Below are 12,189 nucleotides of genomic sequence, written 5' to 3'. Positions count from 1 at the left end.
AAATGTCTTTCTTTGCTAAAATGATGAACAGCTTATTGGGTAGAGCATCTTCTATGGTATGTCTGGTGGCATTTGCCAGAGCGTTTTTAATGATTATCTTATTTTCTGCGCTAGTCTCCAGATTTAGTTTACTTACTATAACATTTGACTTAATTTCTAGTTCCTCTACGAACTTACGAATATTCCCATTGAATTTGGTGTCGTGTAATTGTTGTAGCAGCGTTTCGTATGGAGTGTGGTTGTTGAATTTGCTGATTAGGGCTGCTTTTAGATCGGTCCAGGTGTTGGGTTGAAGGCTTTGTGATAAAAGTTGTGCTCGTCCGCACAGTTGACCCTCAGTGGCTCCGTACATGATGCTTTGTTGCCGGATGTCTTCTATTGAGTACAATTCGGAGATGTACTCGATCCTACTTATGAACGAGCTTAGGCGTTCTTGGCATCCGTCGTATGGTGGAATTTGCCTGATTGACTTCAAGGCTTGGTTCAGGTGTATTTCTGTTAGCGGCATGTTGATTTCTTTTTATTTATTTGCTTTTTTTCCTAATATTAATTGAGTTCGATCGTGTGTAGATTCTTTGGCGGATCTCTTTAGTATTAGCGTTACTTTTTTCTCTGATCACTGTAGGTTATTACGCACTGTAACTGTCACTACGCCAATTGATCGTCTTAAAAAAAAGGATTCACTTGTAACTGAGATCCTACCGGCTGCGCCAATTAAATATGCGACACTTCAGTTTACGTTTTAAAAAAGGTTTTATTCTTCACTTAAACTTTAGCGTACATTGATTAGTTATTTCCCCGACGATGACTGAGGTCTGAAGTCTTGAACGGAATTAACTTTGGTTGAATTCTCCGACGGTGTCGCGATTGACGTTTGTCTTGAACAGAACTGAGTTGGCTTCTTAGATGCAGACTATTTATATTATGATGCTCGGTTTGGGATTCGGATTTGGATTCGGAGGCGTTGGCTTCGACTTCGGCTTCGGAGATGGAGTACGTGACTCGATCGATATGTGGGAAAGGCGGCTTTTGATGAAAGGCTTCCGCTGCGTATGATCGGTGTTGCATTACTTGGGGGGGGCTGAGAATAGGGCCTCTGATTGGTCAGCTAGGATGGTGTGATTCTTGAGAATCGATTCGTAATTGATCTCTGAAGAGTGGCGTGATTCTGGTGCGGCTGGATTCTAGTGCGGCTGGATTCTAGGGCGGCATCTATTGTTTTATGTTCAACTTCCAGTTTAGGGTGTTTGTTTACATTGCCTGCAATCGGCTGCGCGTGGTCCATTTCGAGCGTGAGATTGTTTATGAGGGTTTGAAGCTGAGGGTGTCGTATTGTTTATAGTATTGTGGGTGCAGGGTAATAGACATAGACAAGGGTATGCGGAGCATGGACTATAGATATGTCACTATATATATATATTTAGCCAACGAACAGTTCTGGCATCTACGCCATACCTCTTGAGTTGAGTTTCAATTAAGACCGAGAATCAGGAGATTTACCCAGGAAAGCAGTGTAAGGAAAAACCTAGCTGGTATGTCCGTGATTAGTTTGGAAAGTGTTCGTGGTAATATATATATATAAGAATATGTGTTATAGGACGGCGGCCCGTAGCCACGGGACTGCTCGTGCGATCATCCGTTGCATAGGAGTGCATATACGGTGTGGTCTACGAGAGTTGTGGGGCGGATCGAAAAGACAAGTAGTGAACCCGCGGGAAAACACCGAACAGCGAGACCTGCAGCTTGGCGTTGTCTGTCGAAAGCCTCAATAACCGTGTGGATGCACGGCGAAAACCAAGAGGCGCCTCCGGAACTTTATTTTTGGCGTCATTGATGCCACCCGTTAACGAGCCTCCAATGAAAGTGTAGTCCGCAGACCGACGTCGAATCGGATCGGCAACCTGAAGTCAAGCTAAGGAGCTAATGTACCCCATCGTCAACTGATTTAGCTGCGCCAGCGACACCCAATAACGAACTCGAATTGATTGCATTATTGTTTGATTCTTCCGGAGGCGCAGTCCTACTCAGCCTGACTGATATGTCTCTCGACCACGTCAATAGAGGATCGTAGTTACTCGTTGATGTAACACACGCCCCTTTTTCCTCTAGATTTCATGTGCCAGGCTAAAACCATTCTCTTTCGTCACACGATGTATACAGTTTTATAGTTAGTTATGTAACCCAGCCAACATAATGGTTTTTGGAAACTAATGGGCAACATTAATTTTTCTTGAGATTACAAAGCAGTACACTCTAGTACGCTCACGTGCATATATACTCGTATTAAATATCTTTTCTTTTCCTTAGAAGTATACACCAACGTCATCATTGAGCTCAACGATCACGGATGGAATAAACGGTACTAGCCTACCAAAAGCGCTGTGAGTTTGTAAATAAGAACAAGTACATATATGCACTGAGCTGGGAAGTAACCTGCGTGTTACATATATTTTTCTATTGATATCACCTTTATATATCCGTAACCATAATGTATTGGTACCTCTCACCCCTTTAGAATCTGTTACCCATATATGATGGTCATTTTTAAATCTTTATTTTCCTAATATTTCTTCTCAATTCTTTACATATATATTAAGCTATCGAGAGACAGCAAAAAAATGAATTTAATTATAAGTTAAGAAAACCCCCTCCAATAATTTAATTAGATGATTAGGGATTTATTGAAATATATATATAATGATATTGATTTTGAAGTACAATCATAATATGTTCCAAATTCAGGAGTCCGTCCTCAGAAAGGCATGATCAAGGTGGTGGGATGATAACTGTTTAACGTTATTCAAGGGTCTATACGGTCAGGTTACCTGTATAGCATAGGTTGGGAGGGTAGAGAAGATAGAGATTCTCACTAACACCGGAGTTTCTCATCATTTGAGTAGAGTAATTGATAAGTATGTCCACACTTTCCACAACCAACTTGTTAGTCCCATAACCAATTAAACCTGGATTCTGTTGTTAGTTTTATGTTTGGTTCTTCTTTTTTTTTTAATTTTTAAATGTGCACCTAAAACATTATGCGAGTGTGTGTCAGTATGTGATAGGAGAGAGTAGAACGAACCCCGACAATCCGGCGAGCTTAGTCAGAGCATAGCTAGAGGTGCACACGAAATCTCTTCATACTAGTATGGGTAAACGACAGCTATCCCACACCTGCACGCTACAAGTTGAATATTTTTCGCACTGATTAAAGCAAACGAAACTTTGCCATTTGCATTCCCCTCCACTCGCTGCGAAGAGAGTTTTCCTTGCGCGTGCATATTAAATGAGATTTTATCTGGTTTTTCCCCGCTGCTGATGCTGCATTTTCTTGTAAGTTGTTTACTTTGTCGGCGAAAACTTTGGCAGTGTTAATGTGCTCCAGCAGCCTGCGAGGAGGGAAGTGGCGTTGAGGGAAAAGGCTTCATAAATATCGGAGGCTAATGAGCAGTAGTCGTCGCTGCAGGATGTCTAGACAAGGCTTAGGGCAAGCGGGACAATAAGCTGCAATCTCCCGGCTCAAATAAAAATCCCATAAAAATCACTCATACGCATCCCTACCCCGCTAACCTAATTTGATGCGAGCGTCTTTCAGGCGACACCAACAAAAACGACCTACGCTAGATGTCCTGGCAGTGGGTAAGGACTGTCAATAGCACTGTCTCCTCTTATCGACCAACGGCAAAAACGGCCAATAAAATGGGCTAAAGTATGAGAGAAAGAGATACCGCACTCGCATAGAAATTGACCAAATGGCAATGGGCTAGAGACCAGGGCTGCTGCAAAAAAACCCTCTCTACGCTCTGCGTAGTCCCTCTGAAATGAGGGACATAATCATGAAAATGTCGGCCATAACAACAGCAACAACATACACAGATAGCCATAAAAGCGAAGCCCAGAAGTCTGCAGCAGTTTTTGTGTGTGTATGTGTGCTTCCACCCGGTACTCGAGGGGCACAAGAGTATATTGTGTCCTTACAAAAGTTTGTAACAGGCAGAAAAAGCGTTTCCGACATTGACGTACGATCTGCCGAATGACCAAAAATCCTTGCGATCGGATAATTACTGCAGCGAAAATAATTCAAATCTTTCTTTATAAGAGGGTCTGTTTTTATACCCGATACTCAAAATGAGTATTGGGGTATATTAGATTTTTGGTAAAAGTGGATGTGTGTAACGTCCAGAAGGAATCGTTTCCGACCCCATAAAGTATATATATTCTTGATCAGCATCAATAGCCGAGTCGATTGAGCCCTGTCTGTCTGTCCGTCTGTCCGTCCGTCCGTCTGTCCGTCTGTCCGTCCCCTTCAGCGCCTAGTGCTCAAAGACTATAAGAGCTAGAGCAACGATGTTTTGGATCCAGACTTCTGTGATATGTCACTGCTACAAAAATATTTCAAAACTTCGCCTTGCCCACTTCCGCCCCCACAAAGGACGAAAATCTGTGGCATCCACAATTTTAAAGATATGAGAAAACCAAAAACGTAGAATTGTAGAGAATGACCATATCTTTAAGACTGCGGAATCTGAATTGGATCGTATTATTATTATAGCCAGCATCAAGAAAACAATTTCATTTTTTCTCTGTAGTGTTCAGTCTTCGCCAGTGAGTAAGGGCCAGAGCCTATTTAGGCTCTAACTCCGACATTGGCCAATAGATGGTTTTTTCCTGACCTCATGTTAATAGGAAGCTAGGTTCGAAGGCGCGCATTCTTGCTGTGCTCGGGTCCAGCTCGTCGGATTGGTCGGGGTTCTTTCTCCCCTAGCTACACAGTTTTCCTGACACAAATCAATATAATGCGCTTCAAAAAAAATAAACAGGATCTCGACGTTAATATCAATAACCAAAAAAAAAAAAAAAACTCATTTCCACTCTGCGCCGATACGCATTTAGAAAACGCTTAGAAAAAGTGTAGTTCGTCTTCTGTCTGATGGAGGGAACAGCGGTGATGTATGTCCCTAGTCTTTACCCACCCAACCATGACAAAAGCGTTTACATTCGGGCGTTGTCCCATTTCAAAGATTCAACATCTTCTAGTGCATTTTGAGGGAGATATGCATAAGTACTTGACGGACGGAGATAATATTTAGTTTAGGCAGACATATTCATGATTACCAATTCATTTTATTTTTTTATGTTAAATGTCCCTAACCATAAGAGATTGTATTGATATTTTTTACATGAATTACAGATATAATCCGATACCTTACATTTACAAATAAACAAAAATATACAAACTTCCTTCTTCTTGGATCAGCAAAAAAAAACTTAGTTATTTGAGCATTTGAGGGGGGAAATATTCTTTCAAATCAGTATATATATATCTACTTTAACAAACTTACGCCTGCATTGGTGTATAGGCATTGTGGTTTCAGCCACTAGTGGTACTCACAGTAATTGGTTAAACTCATCGGTGTATCGTTGGGCCCAAGATGACTTTGACGGATTCATTTGTATACGCTGTGTAATTTAGAGGTTGGTCAGTATAAATTTATATATATATATAAAGAGAAACACATTATCCCAAACTCATATTGCTCAGTTTTCAAAATCTTCAGTTACTTAACAAATTTACTCATTGGAGGAAGCTATTTAGTTACTACATTAATCAACACAATGATAAACGAGATATGAATATGTGGATCTAAACAGCTGGTTCTTAGAGCAGCAGCGTATATATTTTTATGTGATAATGATAAAGGCAAACCGGAACTTGCACTTGAAATTTTACTTGAGAAACACGGGAATCAAAATAAAAACAAAAATCTGCTGACAGCTAGAGTGGTTCTGAGGCAATGTGGTTTAGGCTAGCCTAATTACTCAATCCTTTGTAAATTTTCGTAGGTTGGTGACGATTATGTCCTCCGGCTTTTTGAGATCGGCAGGTTCAAACTGAAGTTCGGAGATCCAGCAGTGGTGTATGGTGGTTGGTCTGTCACGAGCCGTAAATGATTTCCGATATTGAGCTAGCCCAACGTCAACGGTTTAGCCTTCACTTTGCCGCCGTGGATGTGCACTGCACTAACTCCCAAACGGTCAGCTTTGATGTTTTAGTAGTTGATACCGTAGATTGGTTGGCCGGCTTGGCTGTATTAAGATTTTCCAGTACTCCTATCCCTAAATAAAACTGTGTCAGAACCTTATCTCTCCACGGTGGACTAACGTACCTTTGCTTCTTTCAAGAATTTCACTTTATTTGCACTTTTCCCTCGGGTAGTTCAGCTAACGCCACTCTTCGGGTTTATTAATCCAAATGAACAGTGGATGATTGGATAATAGCGAAAAATTGGAAGTTATGTAACTCCACGTGTCTTCACCATTCACTCTGCGATTGCTATCACGAAATTCTATATATACGTGTGCCGTAAGTGAAACTATGCAGGGGAATGATTTCACATGAATAAAGTCTATTCGCCTGTACCTATTGCATTCCCAAGCTGAGCTTTAAGCTTTAACATAACTGTGCAATCGGATGATCTTCTGGATCTCCTGCATTCCACCAATTTCTTCGAGCTATGCTAGCGAGGGCGGTATGAAAAGTATCTTTCTAGAAAGTGTACCTAACTTGTTCGACCTTTTCCTTTTTCTTTTGATTTTCGAATAGTTGGACACTACAACCACAGATAATGAAACAAGACCTGCTCGAAGGTACATTATCTGAAAAAATTGCTGTTATTTATTCTTCACCTGAATATCTTTGAGATGGAAAACTCCAATCTTTTTCTCTGCTGGGTTCACCAACTCATAATAATAGGGGTAAAGTTACGAGCAAAAACCTCGTCACCCGTTTTAAGTTGTACGTTCCTACTCCGTAGATTATATTTCTTCGCGTTAAGCTCATGTGATTTCTTTATGTTTTTCTTAGCGTCTTGTCTTGCCAGTTGTAACAGATCGGAGTGTTCTAATCGGACGTCGTTGCTTAGCAGATTCATGTTTCGCAATAGGGTATAATCTTCTCCGTTTAGATTCATGTTCTGACCAAAAACAAGGAAATAAGGTGAATAACCAGTACTTCGATGCACCGCTGCTCTAAGTGCACCATTGATAGCGTTCAAATTAGCGTCCCAATTGAAATGGTCACTTCCAATATAAGCGCGGATGGCTGCCAGAACCGATCTGTTTAATCGTTCACTAGCATTGGCCTGAGGAGAATATATAGCCGTACACCGATGTGTAATGCCAAAACTTGTAAGAAAAGCTTCGAAAAAACTAGATTTGAGCTGCGAACCATTATCTGTTAGAACAACTTCCGGCACTCCAAAGGTGTAGAAGCTTGGAGCCTGGAGCTTTCCAGGTATTCACACATTTTTGGCGCCGTGAACTTCTTTAGAGGGCTAAGAAAATGGAATTTCGTGTTATGGTCTACTACTATAAACAACCCAATGTTTCCATTTTTAGTACGGGGGTACGGCGGACCTAGTAGATCCATATACAAGCATTGAAAGGGGCGGTCTGATGTTAATGGTCGGCCCATCGGAGGTTTTAACATTTTGTTCGTACTCTTAGTAGATCGACAAATATGGCATTCTGAGATGTACTCTCGAATTTGGCTTACCATTCGGGGCCAGAAGAAATACCTTTTGAGTTTTTCTACCGTCTTAGCCATACCACAATGTGCAGAGCTTGGCGCATCATGTGCTTGTTGCAATACTTCGGGTATCATCGCGGAGGGTACCCAAAGTTTCCAGGATTCCTCGTGTCCGTCATTATCTCTATTGAACTCGGTTCTTTTATAAACATATCCATCAATAACTTTTAAGTCAAGGAGTTTTGACTGATTCTCTTGTATTCGTTGAATCACTCTAAGATATTCCGGCGACTTAAAGTGACTTGACTGTAAATCAATCATGGGACTACTGGTAACGAATTCTTCTATAGCAGGTTGGTTACGTCGAGACAGGGCGTCAGCAACAACGTTTTCTGACCCTCGCCTATGTGTAATAGAAAAATTGAATGATTGTAATTTCATCGACCACCTCGCTAGTCTTCCAGAAAGATCTTTCTGCTTCATCAACCATTTTAAAGACGCATGATCCGTTACTACCACAAAATCTTGACCTTCCTTATATGCACGAAATTTTTTTATACCCTTGATAACGGCTAAGCATTCCAGTTCGCTAACGGTGTAGTTCCGTTGGGCTTTCGATAATTTTTCCGACATATACGCGATTGGGAGTTCCACACCCTCACGCTCTTGCGCCAGGACACAACCTATCCCGTAGGTACTTGCATCACACAGTAAGATAAATTGGCTTGTGAAGTCTGGGGTAATCAAAATCGGAGCTGATGTTAAACGCGATTTTAGAAGATTGAAAGCTTTTTCGGCATCATCATTCCAAATTATAGACTTTTTGTTCTTTAACAATTCCGTCAGTGGAAAGCTTATGGTGGCATAATTTTCGACAAATCGCCGATACCAACCAGACAATCCTAGGAACCGACGCAACTGTTTTATAGATGTAGGAACAGGAAACTCATTGACGGCCTTTATTTTCCCTGGATCAGTCAGAATTTGTCCTTCTCGAATGATGAATCCCAAATACTTTATTTCGCGCATACAAAACTTGGACTTCTCAATATTAATGGTCAGATTAGCCTTTTTTAGGCAAACCGAAATTTCCTGAAGCGTGACCAAATGCGACTCGAAATCCTCTGACAGCACAAGTAAGTCATCTAAATATACAAAGACGCATTTTCTTAGATGGGCCGGTATAACCTGGTCCATTAGTCGACAGAGAGTTTGCGCAGCATTGCAGAGCCCGAACGGCATTGTTTTATATTGATATAGTGGCCTGTTTGGCACTGTGAAGGCCGTACATTGCCGTGACTTTTCGTCGAGTGGTATCTGCCAAAAGGCGTGCTTCATATCTAGGCCTGTTATGAACCTAGCTGGCGGCAATCGACTCAAAATACCGTCTATATGAGGTAACGGATAAGCATCCTTTATAGTGACCTTATTTACCTCACGCGAATATAAGCAAAGCCTGTTCTTTTCCCCTTTCCGCACCAACACGCAATTACTGCTCCATGGACTTGAAGACTCTCCAATTACGTCTAGGGCTAACATATGATCGACTTCGGCAAACATCAGTTTCTCTATTGCTGGTGACACTGGCCAATGTCTTTGCTTGATGGGTGTTGCGGATCCGACTTCTATTTTATGCGTTATCAAATTTGTTCTGCCTAAACCTTGTTTGGCAAATGATGGAAAAACTTCTACAACGGCCTTTAGGCGACTTTGTTGTTCATTTGACAAAAGATGCCACTTGGGGAGTTCTTGGTCATGAGTCTCTCCACCCACGTCTAGCTCGGAAACCTGCGCGTTGCTGATGCTATCTGTTAATCCAAACTGATGCCAAAAGTCTATCCCGAGATAAATATCTTGTTTGAGACCCGGGGATAATAAAAAGATCTAACCATGCTGTTTTCTTTCGATAAGTAATTTGAGTTTGTAATTTGCCAACAACCTTACTTGGCGTTCCATTAGCAGTTCGTATGTTGCCGGAGCACTTTTTGGTTTTTCCTAACGCTAGGAACTCCAGTGCTGCCTTGCCTCCGACACAACTCAGGGTTGCCCCAGAGTCTAGGAGCGCAGTGTACTTATTCCCTTCAATGCATACTTCTGTGTACAGTCTGTTATCAGTTTTACTAAAAATCGAGGCTACCAGTTTTTTTCTGTCAGCGCGAATCGATTTCCAATACTGTCTTAATCGTTTCGTCGACCTTCTTTGGGTCTGATGGATTTTGGAATTTATAGTCTCGCCAAACAATTTATCGCGAAGCTTATTGTAATTAGCTATCCTTACATGTAATGGAATAGTAGAGAAATGGGGTTTGGCTTCTTCTAACTTATTTTCTAAACTAGTTTTTGCCTTTGTTTCATTTGACAATTTTACGGGTATACTAGGAGTCTTCACAGTTTCGGGTGCGTCCAGGTTTTGTCGATCGACACACCCGCCGGTCGGTTTCCCGCTGGATTACATCTGGGACATTTCGGCTTGAACGTTTCCTTAGCGCCACAACCATAACAAAATATAGAGCGCTGCTCTAGACAATCATCAAATCGATGACCAGGTTTTTCACAGTTCCAACAGGTTAGGTTTGATGGCTTCGGTTGAATCGCGAGGACTTCTGGATCTGGCGCATTCGATTCTACCTGAGTTTGTTTCTCGTACGCGTCAGTTAGCTCGTTAATATAGGAACGCAAAGTTCGTGGCTTACAAGCTTTTATGTCATTGTAGAATTGTTCATGTTTTCGCACTTCGACACGTTAATGTGACCTATTTGATATTCTTAAATGAAGTAGCTCATGGTGCAAACTTGGCTTACCATTCCTAATCAGCAACTCGACTAATTGACTTTCGGACATGCCTTGTTGAAGTGTATCTGCTAAATCCTCTATTGCGCACTGATAATCATCAAAAACTTCATTTTCGCCTTGTCTGCGTTTCCTTATCTTTTCCCATATGTCAAGGTCAGTTTCAGCGTCCTCAAATCGTTTGCGAAATTCAAAACAAAAGGTTTCCCAAGAAAAATTGGTATGGTTACGGTGGAATTTCCAAAACTAATCACTGGCCTTATTAGCGAACAAGAGATACAGGTGATCACAAAGTACCTGATAATCATTACTTAAGTTCTGTTCAGTTAAAGAGCGTATTCGATATATAAAATCGTCCATCCTCATACCATTCTTCGATCCGTCAAACTTTATCCGCCAATTTTAAATTATGTTAGCTGCCTTTGCAGGTGCTAACTGTGCATTTGACCTTCTTCTACTACTACTGTGACTTGAGATGTTTCCTGCTAACGAAGCCCGTACGCCGGACTGCCTATTCCCAGTCTCCACATTTCCCACTGCTTGTGTGGCGATGTTTAGATTGAGTGTAGCCAGTTGTCTCTGAATTGTCTCTTCGATGTTTTTATTCAAAATATCAACCATGTCATCTATCATATTTTCTTGTTGAACGCTTAAGGCGTTCTGTATGTACCTTACTATGTCGTCTGGCGATTTTCCCGATAAATTTTCTTCCTGCTCTGACCGACTAGGATCTGTATGTCGCGATTTTGATCTAGTGGTCACGCCTCCGTTCGAACTGATGGGTCTACCTCTGCCTCGGTTCTTATAAAGGCCTCCCATTCTTCTCAGAGTATGGGCTCCTGGGTCTGTAGCTGAAATATCTTTGATTCCTGTCTCTTCCTCTTCGGCTGCGTCACCAAGTTCCGCTGCAAGGGTATTGTTACCACAACGTAGTTGCGAAATAAGGCAGCATGCCGCACATATCGGACAAGCCGGTGTGGTCGTGATTGCTTCTGTTATACAACATTTATGAAATCTATGATTACACGGAGTACTTGCAACTAATTCAGATACCAAGATTACTTCATTACAAATAAAGCAAAACGGATCTCTTTGTTCGCGAATGCCATCGAGATTTTCATTACTATGAGTAACAGGCATTTTAGCCATTTATTTTTAATTCACTAACACAAAAAAACTTTCTCGAAACAAATTGCTTATCCCCTAATTTCCGTCTTTCCTTAGCTCATCAATATCTCAAAATACAAGAAAACAGACAAAAAAACCGAAAACTCTCCTCCAGCGCATTCCACTATTTTAACTAAGTAACTATTATTGTTATTCATCTAAAACCATCTCAAATTGCTGGACAATGTCCGAAATTCTCCAGAGCATCGTAAATCAAAAACACTTTAAGATTGTTTCCTGTCAAGATTGTTTATTTTGCTCAGCATAGATCTATCAGGGTCGATCAATCCGGGATCCGAATTGCAATCGCTAAGTCCACCGATCGATTCCAGCCGAATACAAAACAACTGGTTGTGCAGCAAATGTGAAATATAGTAAATGGATGGATTTGTAGAGCTTAAATGGGACTTAAAGAAAACTTTTCGGGCCCCACGTTGGGCGCCATGTTTGTGTAGTGTTCAGTCTTCGCCAGTGAGTTAGGGCCAGAGCCTATTTAGGCTCTAACTCCGACATTGGCCAATAGATGGTTTTTTCCTGACCTCATGTTAATAGGAAGCTAGGTTCGAAGGCGCGCATTCTTGCTGTGCTCGGGTCCAGCTCGTCGGATTGGTCGGGGTTCTTTCTCCCCTAGCTACACAGTTTTCCTGACACAAATCAATATAATGCGCTTCAAAAAAAATAAACAGGATCTCGACGTTAATATCAAT

At 41.4% G+C, this 12,189-nt stretch overlaps 1 protein-coding gene and 1 long non-coding RNA gene across 3 annotated transcripts in view; one reads left to right on the top strand and one right to left on the bottom strand.

Annotated features, from left to right (window-relative positions):
• Window positions 1-12,189, top strand: part of LOC108160626 — a 154,774-nt gene that overhangs the window by 103,941 nt on the left and 38,644 nt on the right. The window lies entirely within an intron of this gene.
• On the bottom strand, window positions 5,933-6,652 carry LOC117189722. Its single transcript, XR_004473519.1, has 2 exons — window positions 6,165-6,652; window positions 5,933-6,114 (listed from the first exon to the last, which is right to left on the bottom strand). It is a non-coding gene; the product is annotated as an uncharacterized LOC117189722 (long non-coding RNA).

Source organism: Drosophila miranda (genome assembly GCF_003369915.1).
Source record: "Drosophila miranda strain MSH22 chromosome Y unlocalized genomic scaffold, D.miranda_PacBio2.1 Contig_Y1_pilon, whole genome shotgun sequence".
Lineage (NCBI taxonomy): Eukaryota > Metazoa > Arthropoda > Insecta > Diptera > Drosophilidae > Drosophila > Drosophila miranda.
Note: the sequence above shows the minus strand (reverse complement) of the source record. Positions and strands in the feature narration are given on the sequence as shown.